General features: G+C 35.5%; 1 protein-coding gene across 8 annotated transcripts in view; it reads right to left on the reverse strand.

The window, feature by feature from the left end:
* Positions 1–16,783, reverse strand: part of CNTN5 (contactin 5) — a 597,686-nt gene that overhangs the window by 345,473 nt on the left and 235,430 nt on the right. Inside the window, exon 3 of one of the 8 annotated variants that reach the window (XM_048937218.1) lies at positions 6,417–6,622. The exons of 6 other annotated variants lie outside the window; for them this stretch is intronic. The gene's annotated coding sequence lies outside the window, so the exon portion shown is untranslated. Of the gene's footprint in view, positions 1–6,387; positions 6,623–16,783 lie in introns of all 8 variants that reach the window. One more of the 8 variants, XM_048937226.1, reaches the window with a different exon arrangement.

Genomic DNA, 16,783 nt, shown 5'->3' on the forward strand with positions numbered 1-16,783 from the left:
TCCTCATCAATCCAAATCCTTCAACAAAATTAAGTATGATTTTTCATTTATACTGAGGACAAGAAAAGGAATTACATCCTCCTGCTGATGGCTTGAGAACTCACTAAACATAGCAAAGGTACCTCAATTTTAAGAACAATCATCCAATACTTCAAATGAGAGGTGGGAATTACAGAAGATGGCACTCTGTGATTTGAATTCAGTTAGACAAAGACAATATACAGTAGAAGTTATCTGAAGACCAAAGGAGAACTTGCTTTTCCTCTACATATCTCTGAAGTTTAGATTGCTACATAAAAGAGGGAAAAAAAGGTTAATTTTCCAATTTTTCTCAGCTATCCTTTTACAATGTGAATTGTATGTCATCAGTAATGAACAAGGTGAGCAATTAAAGACAGATCATGACATTCTGCTCCCATAGGACTTCTTCTGTTCTCATAGCACAAGCAGAAGAAATGTTACAGGTTAGCTACAAATCCAAAAATAAATCTGCTGTGTCTCCCATTCTTATACAAACTGAATTGTCCTGTCTTAATGCAGCTGTCCTTGTTTGCTGGCCACTGTTGGCCAATCTCTTCCCTTGCATATTTACATACAATACATTAGAAAGTTAATGCAATTAAAGTTGTTGGGTTGTTTAATATCTCTTTCCTTCTTGACATCTATAATAAAAATATAAATTTTGGATAAATACTTTTCTCTCCTGTAAATAGTAGAGTTTTATTTTTCCCCCATCACCCTCAGAAGTTTCCAAGAAGAAATTAATAAATGAAAAAGAAAGGAGTCTCACCTCTTTCTTGGGGATATTTTTGTCTCTATGTTTATTCAAATGATCAAAGATGGGGCAGAAAAATCTCACAATTTCCTGTTACTGCTTTTAGCCAATATCACTTAGGTTACTGCTAACTAAAGACAGAAACTTTGAACAGTGGCAGAAAAAGTGCTTGCTTCCAAGCTGAGAAAATCAATTTCCATCTTCAACAGTATTTATAACAACAATTATGCCATTTTTAAGCCTTTTCCTATCAAGCAGAAAAAGAGATTTTCATTATTCATATAATTATACTCGTGTCAATATAGTCACACATTTTCCTTTTTTTTACATAAAACCTCATCTTAAATGTATGTGAAGTACAAAATATTGGAATGATTAAGACAAGCTTAGAATTAAAATTATATATTTGAAGACTTAGTTGTATGTCAGTGCTTTGCCATACGGAATTACAAAGTAAACAATAGGCAATTCAGGAAGGCTTTGGTATTAAAAAAAACAACAACAAAATATAGGAAGCAAAAAAGAAAAGAATGAATGTGTTGGTATGAAAGAAGGGGCTTATATCACAGTTACTTGACTTTGAACATTATGTACTAAGGGGCTCAACTGTGCAGTTGTAATCTTTGGTTTAAGTAAATTCCTCTACTTGCTTTGATTTTGAAAAATGAATGAGTGAGAATGAGTTAAAGATATATTATTCATCTCCCTCCTTCAGGAGGAAACCTTATTACAACAGATAGTCTATATAAAGACACTGGACATGTTTATCACACTCTGAGAATATTCCATGACAGCTGTAAATCTGAGTTATTATGAGGATTAAAAACAGCATTGCTATTTTCCACCTTAATTACAAGGTAAAGATCTTTCCACGAAGTCTATCAGTACTGCTGCTATTAGTTTTAAATATTAATAATAGATAGCTGGCCCAACACATATTTGCTTAAAGCCCACAGTTTTTCATTTTTAGTTACTGGAAATACAGGTGAATTACAAAAATCCCTGCTAAGCAATGTAACATGTAAATTGAGACATTTAACTTATTCCCCAAAAAAACTCTCAGTACATTGTTCAGTTGAAGCAAATTTGTATATGCAAATACACATTTCTTGGCTTTAAATATACACATATATATATAAGTATATTAACATGTTAATAGAAATTAATACATCATAACACAAGATATGCCCATTTCAGAGCATCTGTGAGACAGTATAACATAGTTCAAACTGACCATTTAAAAAATCAATTCAATTAAATCAGTGAAACGTACAAATTAACTCTAAAACCTAGTGAAAACAAGAACATACGCAGTTTAAATTAAAAAATGACTGTGACTAATTGATCACATTATCGTCAGATTTTGTGATCAGTATAATCAAACTTTTCAGGAACAACTTAAACTTGTTTGATTCACTTAATGATTCATTGTGTTCAGTCTTGTCAATTGTTCCTCTTGTCATAAAATATGATAAGACTGTAAGTAATTTCACTTCCAATAATTTACCCAGGTAATTATAGGCCTGTCAGCCTCACCTCTGTCCCTGGAAAGGTGGTGGAACAGCTTTGCTTGATGCTGTCTCCAGACAACTGGGAGAAAAGGTGGTTATCAGGAGTAGTCAGCATGGGTTCACCAAGGGGAGGTCGTGCTCGACCAACCTGGTGGCCTTCTATGATGTTGTCATATGCTGGGTGGATGGGGAGAGAGCGGTAGATGTAGTCTACCTTGATTTTAGAAAGGCATTGATACTGTCTCCCATGACATCCTTATAATAAAGCTGAGGAAGTGTGGGATAGACGAAAGGACAGTGAGGTGGCTTGAGAACTGGCTAACTGGCAGAGCGCAGAGGGTCGTCATTAGTGGTGCAGAGTCTGGCTGGAGACCTGTAATCACTGGTGTCCCCCAGGGGTCTGTGCTGGGTCTGGTCTTGTTCAACATCTTCATCAATGACCTCCATGAGGGGATAGTGGCCACCCTCAGCAAGTTTGCTGATGACACGAAGTTGGAAGGATTGGCTGACACACCTGAAGGCTGTGCTGCCATTCAGCAAGATCTGGATAGGCTGGAGAGCTGGGCAGTAAGAAACCGGATGAGGTTTAACAAAAGCAAGTGTAGAGTCTTACCTAGGGAGGAATAATTGCTTGCACCAATACAGGCTGGGGGATAAGCTGCTGGAGAGGAGCTCTGCAGAGAGGGACCAGGGTGTCCTGGTGGATGACAGGTTGGCCATGAGCCAGCAGTGTGCCTTCGTGGCCAAAAAGGCCAAGTGGCATCCTGGGGTGCACTAAAAAGAGCATGGCCAGAAGGTCGAGGGAGGTGATCCTCCCCCTCTACTCTGCACTGGTGAGGCTTCATCTGGAGTACTGCGTCCAGTTCTGGGCTCCCCAGTACAAAAAAGACAGGGATCTCTTGGAAAGAGTCCAGCGGAGGGCCACGAAGATGGTGAGGGGCCTGGAGCATCTCCCTTATGAAGAAAGGCTGAGTGAACTGGGTCTGTTTAGTCTTGAGAAAAGATGACAGAGAGGGGATCTGATCCAGGTTTATAAATATCTGAGGTGTGGGGGCCATAGTGGTGAAGCCAGTCCCTTTTCAGTGGTACGTGGAGACAGGACAAGGGGAAACAGACGTAAGCTGCAGCATAGGAAGTTCAGCATGAATGTGCACAAGAACTTCTTTACGGTGTGGGTGATGGAGCACTGGAACAGGCTGCCCAGGAGAGTTGTGGAGTCTCCTTCTCTGGAGATATTCAAGTCTCGCCTGGAAGCCTACCTGTGCAATCTGGTTTAGGGAATCTGCTTTTGCAGGGGGGTTGGTCTCGATGATCTCTGGAGGTCCTTTCCAACCCTTACAATTCTGTGATTCTGTGTAATTTATTTCTCTGTTTGCGTTTAGGATTTTTGAATTAATTCCTCTAAAGAGTTACAATGTAATTTCTGAAGCTGCTATAAGGAAAAGTTTTAAAATAAAAGATATTCTGACCTAAGCATCTTCACTAAACAATCCAGGACTAAAAAAATCCAAGCTACTTCCAATAAAATTCATACAAAGATTCCCCTGTGGTATATAAATAAATAAATAAAACAGAAACAAATACAAAAACTACTTTTCCTTTACTTTTTCTTTACTGTCCATTTACATATTCATGAACTATCATAATAAACTTAAAATACATATTGTGTCGATTAATGTCATTAGGGCATAATGGTATCATACCGTAATTAAATTATATTTAAAGGTATGCGAGAGACAAGATTTCATCAACTATATTAAGTACTGATTCACATCACCATGTTTGAACAGTCTTCTCATCCTTTCTGTTAAGAATACCAAAACCTTTCTCTGCATTTGGTCAAAACAATCTCTTGCATAAAAATATAGAATCCTATAATGATTAAGATTAGAAAAGACTTCTAAGATCATCTAGTCCAGTCCTCAACCCATCAACACTATGCCCACTAAATCATGTCTCAGTGCCATATCTACTCGTTTCTTGAATACCTCTAGGGGCAGTGACTCCCCACCTCCCAGGGCAGATTGTTCCAATGCCCCACCACTCTTTCTTTAGAAATTTTTTCTTCTCCCAAACTGAACCTCTTCTGGTACAACTTGACACCATTCCCTCTTTTTCTATCTCTGTTACTTGAGAGTAAATGCCAACCCCCCCCCCCCCCCTCATTACAACCTTCTTTCAGGAGCTTGAAAAGAGAGGTAAGGTCTCCTCTGTTCCTCCTCCCATCTAAATGATCCCAGTTTCCTCAGCTGTTCCTCATAAGACTTATATTTCAGCTTTTTTTTTTTTTTTTTTTTTTTTCTTCCTGTCAGGATTTTGTTTGGGATAGCGTTAATAGAATTAATTTTCTTCCTAGCAGCTGTGTTTGGACTTAGGGTGAAAAGAATGCTGATAACATACCAAAGTTTTAGTTGTTGCTGAGCAGTCCTGTAAAGAGCCAACAACATTTCAGCTTCTCACACTTGCGCTGCCAGCAAGGAGCTGGGTGTGCACAAGGAGCTGAGAGCAGACAGAAGTAGGACAGATGACCAAAACTGGCTGATGGGTATTTTATAGAATATAGCATCATGTTCAGCAATAAAACTGGAAAGAAAGAGCAAGGGGGTGAATGGTCAGAGTGATGGTATTTGTTTTCTCAGAAAACTGCTAAGTGTGATGTGCTCTTCTTTCCTGTGAGTGGCTGAATATCTGTCTGTTGATGGGAAGTAATGAATTCATGTATAATTTTTCTTTGCTTGCACACACAGCTTCTGCCTTACCTAGCAAACTGTCATTATCTCAACTTATGAGTTAAGGCATTTTCTGATTTTCCTTTCTGATTTTCTCCCACATCCCACCTACGGAATATGAACAAGTGGCTGTGAGGTGCTGAGCTGTCCAGCAGATTTACACCACAATATTTCCCTGTAATTTATTATTCCTTATGTGGGTTTCTAACTTTTCTACTTGTTTCCTGGAAAACCTAAGACTTTCTCCATTAATCAATACCATTTGATCTTTATTTTCTTTCCTCACAATCAAGAGTCTTATAGGCAATTTAGCCCTACTGCTTTTCTGTTTTCTCTGCCCTAATTCTTAACCAGAAGCAGGTCTAACCTAGATTCCTCCTCCACAACCTATAACAAGCACTTTGACAAAATGGTAACTGATACTACTGACAGCATGACATGCTCATAGTTTGAAAAGTATTTTATAAGACATATATTTCTACATGAGCAGCTAAAGAAAAGCAAAAATAAATGAGGTATTAAAATAAAATTGTAATTCTGTAGCATTTTCTGCTTAGTAAAATCAAGATTGCATTCTCATTAGAGCATTAACAATTTTATTTTCATAACTGAAAGCAGTCATTAGAGACAGATTTTGTAATTCATGCTACTTGCCTTGCATTTCTTCCCTTTGCTAATCCTTCAGCAATAAAATTATTAAAACTACTGAGAGATGAAGATCATATGAATTTAGAAAAGCATGAGAAACTGAAAAGAATTTGAAAAGGATACATTAAAAAAAATTAAGCACCTCTAAATGTTACTTTTGCCTACAGCTTTGCACAGATTTTGTCACTAAAAAAGGAAGAATCACCAGATGTGTTGCTGCACTGTTAGTGTCAACTGTCAACATGGAAAAAGCTTTTCAGTCATCTTTTCTGTCATATTTCTAAATATTATAAAATTTTTGAATAGTATGTTTCCTGGATGAATTAGTAGAAGCAGAAGAACAGATTCTGAGCCAGGGCTTCTGAAGATTGATGTCTGAAAATAGACAAAATTTTCTCATTTATTTTTTCATTCTTTTTTCTTGTCAGCAACGTATGTTCAGTTCTCCAATACAATTGGCCTTGCATACTTTGTAATGACCATGTTTAATTATTATCAGTATTAATTGATATATGGAAATCTCCACAGAGAGTGCAAAATAGTTATTACGTTGATGCTGAGAGTTAAATGATAAAGAGTTACATGATAAGCTGTGCTGAAAAAGACCTGGTGAATGGGAAGCTGGATATGAGCCAGGAATGTGCCCTTGTAGCCTAAAAAGCCAAATGTATTCTGGGCTGCATCAAAAGCAACATGGCTGGCAGGTCGAGGGAGGTGATCCTACCTCTCTGCTCTGTGCTGGTGAGACCTCACCTGGAGTACAGTGTCCAGATATGGAGTTCTCAATACAGAAGAGACAAGGAGCTGTTGGAGTGCATCCAGAGGAGGGCCGCAAAATGATCCAAGGGATGGAACATCTCTCTTATGAGGACAGGCTGAGAGAGCTGGGGCTGTTCAGAGTCAAGAGAAGAAGACTCTGGGGAGAACTTGATAGCAGCCTTTCAATATATGAAGGAGATCTACAGGAAAGAAGGGGGCAGACACTTTAACAGAATCTGTGGCGATAGAACAAGGAAAAACGGTTTCAAGCTTATAGAGGGGAGATTTAAGTTGGGTGTAAGGAAAAAGTCTTTTACAGTGAGTGTGGTGAGGCAATGGAACAGGCTGCCCAGAAATGTAGTGGATGCCCTCTTCCTGGAGACTTTCGACACAAAGCTGAATCAGGCCCTGGGCAACCTGATCTAGCTGTGGTGTCCCTGTTCATTGCAGGGAGTTGAACTAGGCGCCTTCCTCCAGAGGTCCCTTCCAACTCTGAGGATTCTATGAATTCCATGAAAAGAAATATTTATTTCATATTACTAATACAAATAGTCATTGCCAACAATTGTCAGAAACAAATACTAAGAATGTTCTCTGCCAACGGTCAGACTCAACAGTGCATAACGTCCTTTCACTGTTATATAAAAATATCAACAAACAGAAAAACTAACATTCTCAATTCATTTGAAAAAAAAAGATTTTTAAGTTAAACAAAATATTTTGTTTCTATACTCCAAATCAATTTTCTATTTTTTTCTTAATATTGTTTACTTCATAATCATTTAATACATTTAAAATGATTTTTTTTTTTTAATAAAAAAACCTATGTTTTATTTTCAGCTGGGACAAAATTGATTTCTTCAGAATGAAGGCCCCATGGAGCTGGGAGAGAACAGAACCAGGACAACTGACTTCAGTTGTCCAAAGGGATATTCCCTACCATATGACATTAAGTGGAAGGAGTCGTGAAGGGGAATTAATCTGGCTCTCTTTTGCTTACAGAGGGACTAACTGGGCGTCAGTCAGCAGGTGGTGAGCAATTGCTTGTGCATCACTTGTTATATACTTTCGTGTGTACATATAGTCATAACTACTACCCTTTTCTCTATCTTAGTAAATGTTTTTATCTCAACCCATCAGTTCTACATTTTTTTTTCTTTCCAATTCTCTTCCCCATTCCACTGGGAAGGCGGAGGAGTGAGCAAATAATTGTGCCAGGTTAAACCACAACAAACTAATTATATGAAAAAAATTACATTTCTTCTTACTGTTTTACTGTTTTTATGTTGCAGGTCATATTGTTCCTTGAGAAATGACTCAATTTAAAATTTCAGCTAGACTCATATCAAACACATTTCAAGTAATAAAATGAATTGTATGAATCATGCATTTTATGGCATTCAAGATTATCTCAGCTTTAGGCAGAGGCAGTGCTTTACAATTTTGAAAATATAAAATTTAAGTATTTAGTCATGCAATCAACTGGAATCACAGAAAACTGAAGGATGTGACTGACAAACATTTCAGGTCAGAATAATGAGCAAGATGGTAATATACCAAATGGCTGACCATTGTCTATAGACATCCTGCATAATACGCACATGGACAAGTAATTTTTCAAACATGCCATTGTAACAGATATAGAACATGCACTAAATTGGAGGCAGACCATGATTATGGTTTGCATGAATATTTAGCAAAAGAATAATGTGAATAACTAGTTTGGAAACTAGTATGGAAAACACACACGCACACAAACAAACAAATAAAAAACACCCGAGAAGAAAACATGGGATGCAGTTCCTGCAAAAATCATAGTATGAAAGTGCAAGGATGGGTCTCAATTTGAGACTGTGGTCTCATGATGCTACAAAAAGAGACCATACTACATGTCAGTTAACTAGAGATCTTTCTGCACTGTGGATTTGTATAGACAACCTACAAAAGTCTCAGTGAATTCAATCTCTGAAAGATGTAGATATGAAAGACTCTGGATCAGTTAGGGAATGTAGGTGCTGAGCATTTGTATAAAGTCAGTGCTGGGCTTTGTTCTTTCACAGAACAGTTACTAGTGTTACTTGATTTCAGAATGCCTCAATAATCAAAATAAACCAATTACCAAGTCTGGAACTTACAAGTTCCTAAATACAACCTTGCTTTTATTTTATTTATTTATTTGCTTATTTGCTTATTTATTATACCCAGAAATATGTTTAGAGAAGGTCTGTGTCACTGGCTGAGTTCTCACATGCATTCTGCTCTATAAGGACTTCAGAAACATTCTGAAGCATTTTGTACTCCCTGATGAAAAGCTGAAATGAAATATAATTACAGTCTTCACTCGTTTATTTTCTTTTTTTCTTGCAAGGGATCATATACCAGGTTTTCAAGTGAAAGATGCATTCTGTTATACATCAGCATTTTATTTGTATTTTTCAGAAGATATTTACAGTGACTCTGATAGCAGAAAAGCAGCTGTGCAGCACAACAGAAATACAGTACTACAGAAGAATTTGAATCCTTCAAATTTACATGCAGAAGAAAAAATACTACTGCTTTTCAACATCTTGATTATTTTCCCATTGGAAACTGTCATATGGGACAGCTGCATATGGTATCCCTGTGGGCAGGCATTCAGATTAAACTATAATGTAGTTTGACTCTGTGAGGTATAAAGGGAGGCAAATATATAAATACATCACTGAATGCTTAATATTGCTTTTAGAATACTGAATTTAAATTGATGCGACACCTTAATCATTAGCCTTCTCTAATAGCACACTAAATGAGCTGCAAACAAAAGAATGCTTTTTTTTTCCTTTACTTTGTCCTTGAGATAATCTCTGAGTTTCAATGTAAATTCCCAAATTATCAGTTTATTAAGGGGTTAGTGATATTGTCTAAAAGCCTAGAGGGTATTTCTTTAATTCTTCATCTATTTTCTAGAAATCTAGTTTGTAGAATTTGGAATCAGAAATGTCCTGACTTTCCGTATACGGTCATCAGATTTTCTCCTTTATCTGTTTGTTTGGAAAAAAAGAAAAAGTGTGCTCACTTTAAATAGGGTATTTGTCCAATTAAATAAGGTATCTGTTCAATTTTAGAACCACATCTTGGAATCCATTTGTAAAATTCTGTGACTGACTCATCATATGGCTTATAGCCTACTGCATCTGCAAAACCTTTGTTAAGAAACGTGCATAAACTAAACTGGTACTACTGTACTGCAGTTTTCCATGAATTAAAATGGCTAACAAGTAGATTTACCAAGTGGAAGCACAAATGAAAATGCGTTTTCTCCACATGGCAAGGGGATGGAGAACAACATTTCTACTGAATAGCCTTGCTCCAACTATTTTAAATTGCTTCCAGAATATAGCTTTGTGCTTGTGATAAGTGCGATGCATAAAGCCTAAAAGCTAGAGTAAATGGCAAGAGCAGCAAATAATTAAAATACCTTAGAAGAGTCAGTTCTACATTGTTATTGCTTTCATCTCTGAAGATAAAAGAAATGTTACTTTTTCACATTTATCTCCTACAGATTACAGCTTTATTTTTTCAAGATGAAATAAAAGTTGACAGTGCTAAATCTATGAATATAATAGTGTACGCAGATCACTGTGTGACTTTTGCCCTTAAGTATATTTAGGTTTTCTAGGAAGTGCTTTTACAAATTTCCTCTTAAAAGGAAGAAATCCAGTGTGCATTTTGCTGATGAATGAACAGATGAATTCAACTGGGATATGAAAGTAATATAATTCCCTAGATTACAGACATTTGAGAAATCTTTAATTAAGCTGTTTATAGAGCTTCCCTTGGCTTTTATCTCAACTATGTTACTGAAATTTGAAATGATTTCCTTTCATATTCAATTAACTCATGGTCAACCCTATCAAAACATTTGAGTACTAACACAGAACAATCATCCTCAAAAATATTGGTACTAGGCATGTAAAAGAAAATCAAGATTAACGTTTTCAGTTGCTTGAAAGAAGAAGCAACCTAAAAATGTCTAAAAGAAGTACAATATAAAATGCATCCTATATGCATGTTTTTTTTCCTTTGTATCCTTGCTTCGTTGGAATGGAAATTACTGTTATAACTGCAAACATGAGATTAAACTTGACAGCTTCTGTAATCAAGTACTTATCACAAAAGAACTGCCCACATACCTCTTAGTTGGTTATTTAATTACTTAAAAGTAATTCTCCTGCCTTATTGTTGAAGAATATTGCTTCAGACAAAAAATTTTTCCCTAACTATAAATTCCAACTTCAGGAAACAAAGAATATATTCTCCTCATATAAGTTTCAGGATTTATTTGAATCTCTAATTTAGGAGAACAGAGCTATAAGAAATAATGTGAGGAAATACGTATATATTTGTTTTTATGATGTCAATGTAAGAGTCTGATCTAGTTAACATTTCTCCAGGAAGATAATTCCTATCAGTAAAAAACATCCTATGCTATGTAACTCATATTCTGCTTTAGTTATTTACTAACTGTAGCTAACTATAATTTAATATTACCCAAAATACAAAGATAGCATAGCAACAGAAGAACAAACCATTGCTCCCTACTACATTCAGTAGAATATGACTATGTAGGCAGGTGAAAATGACCTGGTGATTTGAAATGTTTTTAATTTTTTACTTTACAACTCACAGTCTACGATATGGATTTTGAATTTGATGCAAGAAAAGTTGAATTATCTGCTGCAGCTCTTGCCCAGCTGGTGGCTGCAATGGGTTGCATAAACTAATAGGTTGCATATTCTAATATATATGTATAATGCTCTAAAAGATTACATGAAAGATTACATGAAAGTAATCTTTTGATCATCGTCTGATGAGGATGAACAGTAAACTGTTTCATGAAGATAATATTATAATAGATATAATATTTATATAAATAGAAAGCAAGCAAATAAAAACACTGAAAATTTCTGCTATTTAGCCTAAGTAGATCAAATAAGTGTTCTTTTACAAACACAATAATGTAGTTTTTAAACTAATTACTTGAGAGAAAAAACAAAAGCAAAAGCAACTAAGAATCACAGATCAATTTATTTAAGATTTTTTTCTCTGTAATTACGGTATTGTCAGGGTTGAAGTATATACTGAAAGAAGGTTTGGTTCATGGAACACAAAGGTTTTATACTGCACATAAGAATAAAATCTTCAAATAATCTGTCAGGCATTCTCCAAACAAGAGAATCATTTAATATTATATGTGAAGCAACGCTAAAGGTAAGTAATTCCTATCTGTTAGACCATGGATACCTTGAAAAAGCTGTATTTTACAGGATTCATTAGATCTTTGACATATATGAAAATACAGTTCTAACTAAAAGTAGAAAATGCACTTTCATTCTATTGGAGAATAAGAAGCATTTGACCAGAGCTACAGATGTAAATGTATTGACACCTTTCAGTAGCACTTGTTTTTCTTTAAAACTTATCTCAGATATTAAATTTCTACAATAACAGAGGGGGAAAAAAAGAACAAAACATCATCTTTCTTTAAGAAAAATACAAATACAATTCTGTGATTCTGTGATTCTGTGAAATATTTCTGGAATAAAAGAAAGTGAGATTATAGCACTGATCAAAAAAGACACATTTTGTTGTGAAATTATTTTTCTCAGTGTAGCAGAAAATGTGATTATTAAAACCTAACACATCTACAGTGTTACTACCATAGTAAACTAAAAACCTTCATCAACTAAGAACTGTCCTTGAGACCTCTGATAGAACCAAAAGAAAAGGCATTGTGTTTTGAGTAGAGACCTGACAAACAATAGTCTACAGACAAATGTTGCTCCTTTTACATGAAATGAGACTATGCAGGTAAGTGACAATGAATAGAAATTTAGTCTGTACCTACTTAACACAAAAGCATTCTGGCTTCTACACAACAGTTAATTCATGAGTTTCTCTTCATTTAAATGTATTCATATATTAGAGGAGAGATTATAGATGATATCTCCATGTTAGCATCAAAATGGATATTCTTGTTTCGCCGGTAGTAGTCAAGTAAAATACTGTGGCAAGACCAAGTCTGTATATCTTGCATTAAAAAAAAAAAAAAAAAAAAAAAAAAAGCAAACTAAAAATTACCTCATGGCTATGAAATTTCACAGTATTGCTCTTGGTAATTGCTTTTATTATATTGGTTGAGTTCTATTTTATTGGTTTAGAATTTGAACTTTTTTTTTTTTTTTTTTCAAAAACTGTTATATGACTACAGATGTGGGAGTAATGAGTTCAAAACCCTGTGATACTTTTATGAAACTACTTTCACATCATAAACACAGAAGGACAAATGTAAAACTGTTAATTATTTACTCTTTTAGTATGTTCAATAAACATACATTAGACAAAATTATCCAAAATTCCTTCCTCAGGTTGCCAGTGCTGCATAGCTGTTCCTTAACCAAATGTTTTCTCATAGACTTTTTGCACTGCGTATCATATTATGCTATCTGAATTAACATGTCACATAGAAAAGTTTATTACTGGACATGGAGCATAGGAAGAGGAGGAAGTGTAAAACAAAATCAGTAACAAAAAAATCAACAAAACAAATAAGATCTACCATATTGTTCATATTTATATTTTATCTAGTAAGTCCACATAATTTTTTTTTAAATTGTAAATTACTATTTTTCAATTCCTCCAGTGTATTACATGCAGTGATACAGAAAGCAGATCTCAAGTGTAAAACCCAGGCAGAGAGCACACATCTTTCTTCTTCAATCATTAGGAAAAAAAAATTGAATACATATTAAATAGTTATAGTAGATAATCTGAAAGTAGTTAGTAGTCTGTAAGATGTGGGAATGTGTTCAACCAAGCAAGGATTTACCAAAGGGTGTGCTAAAAGGGGGACGTTCTGATCCCTTGCTGACTTGATCTCTTGTGGCAAATATGGTTCCATGAATATGATGATGCTGTATTCATAAGACTAAAGAAAGTCTAAGGGCTAAATGTCTTTGAATTGTTCTTGTATAAACCTCACAGACTGCCACTTCAAGTACCGCTGAGCAATGCAATACAGTTCTTGAAAAGGCAGCCATACAGGCTGGGCAGCAATATTCAAAGCACTTCAGAATGCTACCAAAATAAAAATGGATTGTAAGGGCAAAAAATTGCTCTGCCCATAAGGCTACATCAACACTTTTCATATGAGTAATGATTGCTTTAATTTTAGAATATATATAAATAGATCTACAAATGGAGGAAGAATGCAAAATCTAACATGACAGAAGAAACTAAAGAAACGTACTTTTCTTACACCCAAACATTCACCTCACTTTTCTGTCTCCAAGAGTAATCAACTGCTGAAGCTTAAGGATGGTGGAATAGGAAATGGAAAGAGTTGTTCATTACCTGATGTCAGCTGTTCCCAAAATACTAGTATTTTTTGTTTGTTTTATTTGTTTGTTTTGTTTTTGTTTTTTTGAGGGGGGGGGGACTCTAAAGTGGCCTGTTCTTTACTTCAGATTATGTGCCTGAGGGTACAATTAGGTAAATTTAATCTAAGGAGAAATATAGAATCATAGAATCATAGAATCACCAAGGTTGTAAAAGACCTAAAAGATCATCCAGTCCCACCGTTCACCTATTGCCAATAGCTCCCACTAAACCATGTCCCTCAACACAACATCCAGTCTTTCCTTAAACACCCCCAGGGTCAGTGACTCCACCACCTCCCTTGGCAGTCCATTCCAGTGCCTGACCACCCTTTCTGAAAAGTAATGCTTCCTCATGTCCAGCCTGAATCTCCCCTGCTGTAGCTTGAAACCATTCCTCCTGGTGCTATCACTAATGCCACGAGAGAAGAGGCTGACCCCCAGCTCACTACAACCTCCCTTCAGGAAGTTATAGAGAGCAATGAGGTCTCCCCTGAGCCTCCTCTTCTCCAGGCTGAACATTCCCAGCTCCTTCAGCCTCTCCTCATATGGCCTGTGTTCCAGACCCCTCACCAGCTTTGTTGCCCTCCTTTGAACACGTTCCAGGGCCTCAATGTCTTTCTTGCAGTAATATGAATATTTATAACAGAAAATTAATTCCAAAAGTTATTGAAATGTAGTGATATGAATTTTTCCTACTACCTGCTTGGTCTGCTTACTATCTTCAAAATATTTCAGAAACTCTACCACTAGTTTGCTAGGACATGATTTTCAGAGAAAAATAAGACCTGACTACTCTTGACTTCACATTTACATGAAGCACAGCAATTGCACCTCAAAGTGCACCAAAACCACTGCAAAGTTATCTTTTATAGAACTTTTCTTTGATACTAAAAATCTTTCTGTATGAAACCCTGTGCACCCTGTGCCAAGGCCTAACCACCCATTCAGTGAAATTTTTTCCTCTGGCATCCAATTTAAATCTCCTCTCTTTTAGTTTAAAGCCATTACTTCTTGACTTATCAATATCTACTTGTGTAAAAAGTTGATTTCCCTCCTGCTTATAAGCGCCCTTTATGTATTGGAAGGTCATAGTGAAGTCTCTCCTAAGCTATTCCTTCTCCAGTCTTAACAAGCCCAGCTTCATCAGTCTGTCTTCATAGGTGAGGTGCTCCAGCCTTCTGATCATCTTTGTGAAGGTGAAGTATTGTCATGATGAAATATTGACATGGTGAAGTATTGTCCTTTAGGGAAAACAATATTAATAGCATTTGTTCATTCTTCTCTTAGCACCAGGATTATTAATCAATATTTACTTTCTTCCAAGACAAGGATTCTGGAAACAGTTCCTTCTTTCTTCTCTCTCTACCTTTCTTGGGAAGTCTGCCTGCTGACATGTTCATAGTATTGCCAGACTCACTCCCCACATTGTGTGTCTTTATTGGCATTTGTATTGTTTTGTACTCTAGTGCTGCAGCCACTGCATTATTTATAACTTTCGTGTGTACGTACTTCAAGGAACAACAAAGTTATACAGACTGATTATCATTCTACTCCAAGGTCTTATTAACCTCTTTAAAGAAATGAGGCAAAAGGAAATAAATATCCATGGAATAGGTAAATGACAACAAAAGAGGAATATATTAAATAGCAAATATTTTAAAAGTTGTAGATAAAAGTCTTGAGTTAATAAACTGACTGCTTATTGTTATTAATGTTGAGAGAGTGTAAAAGGCAAACTAAATATCATGAAAATGAGATTTCAGAATGTCACCTGACTTTACCACTTAAAAAAAAAAATAATTGTAAATTACAACCTCCTGCATTTAGTAGAAGAAAAGCACTCAGTTTATCTCCTTATGTTTATATTAATGAGTACCTGAAACAAGCAAATTTAGTGAAAATTAGAGCTCTTTAAGAGCTCTTAATCAAATCTTTCTTTTAAGAAGCATTTAGGAAGTCAGAAAGTTTGCCCATAAGAATATTTAAAGATCAATGAAGTAGCAAAAAAATATATTTCAGTCCAGTTTGAAGTATGCCATTTTTCCATTTCTCTGAATATTTAAACTTATATTTATGGGACACAAATTTACATTGTCTCTTTGTATTAGTTATCACCCAGCAAAGAGCAGGAGCTCCTCAAAATATAAATATTTATCAGATTCCCTCTCAATCTTGTTTTCCCTGGGCTGAACAGACCCTCAGACTTTCAAAGAAGCCCAACCCAAACAGTAGTGTACTTTATAGTACTAATAGTAAATTTCTACAGAATTATTTCATTGTTATCACTTGGTTTTCTATTTGATGTTACCAGTATGTTAGAACACTTAATAATCAGCAGAATAACTAAAACATCTTTAGTCAAAACTTATTTCAGTAATCTAATTTTAAGGTTACAACAGCAGATGAAATTGAGTGATTAAAATTGAAAGATAATGCCTTCTTTAAAAGAACAACTTCATTTTCCTTTATGGAACGCCATCTCCTAATTCCAAATGGACAATTAAAGAAACAGATCTGAATCTCGTTATGGCAAGCTCAAGGAAAACATCTGCTCTGTATGTAAGCAAGTGTCTTAAGAAGTACTTCAAGATTATTTTTGGAAAGGACTATGCTTTATTATCCTTTAAAAAAAACAAACAAACAAAAAAAACCCCTATCATTTAATCATGTACAAGAACAGTGAAATATTGAATTCAAGGCTGAACATTTCCACAACAAAATCTGTGCAGCTGCAGAAACTCTGAGAAGAAAGCCAGTATTGAGAAATCAGTTGTCTATAGGTTTCTCCTGATTACTGAACACTACTGTAAGTTATAAACAACAGCAAGCAAGCTTTCACATTGCTGCAGAAATTTTAATATTATGAATTTTTCTGTACAAATGCAATCCACAAACTACAAGAGTTATGAGGGCTGCTAAGGAAAAAAGAAATGCCTCCTATTG

Source organism: Lagopus muta, chromosome 1 (genome assembly GCF_023343835.1).
Source record: "Lagopus muta isolate bLagMut1 chromosome 1, bLagMut1 primary, whole genome shotgun sequence".
NCBI lineage: Eukaryota > Metazoa > Chordata > Aves > Galliformes > Phasianidae > Lagopus > Lagopus muta.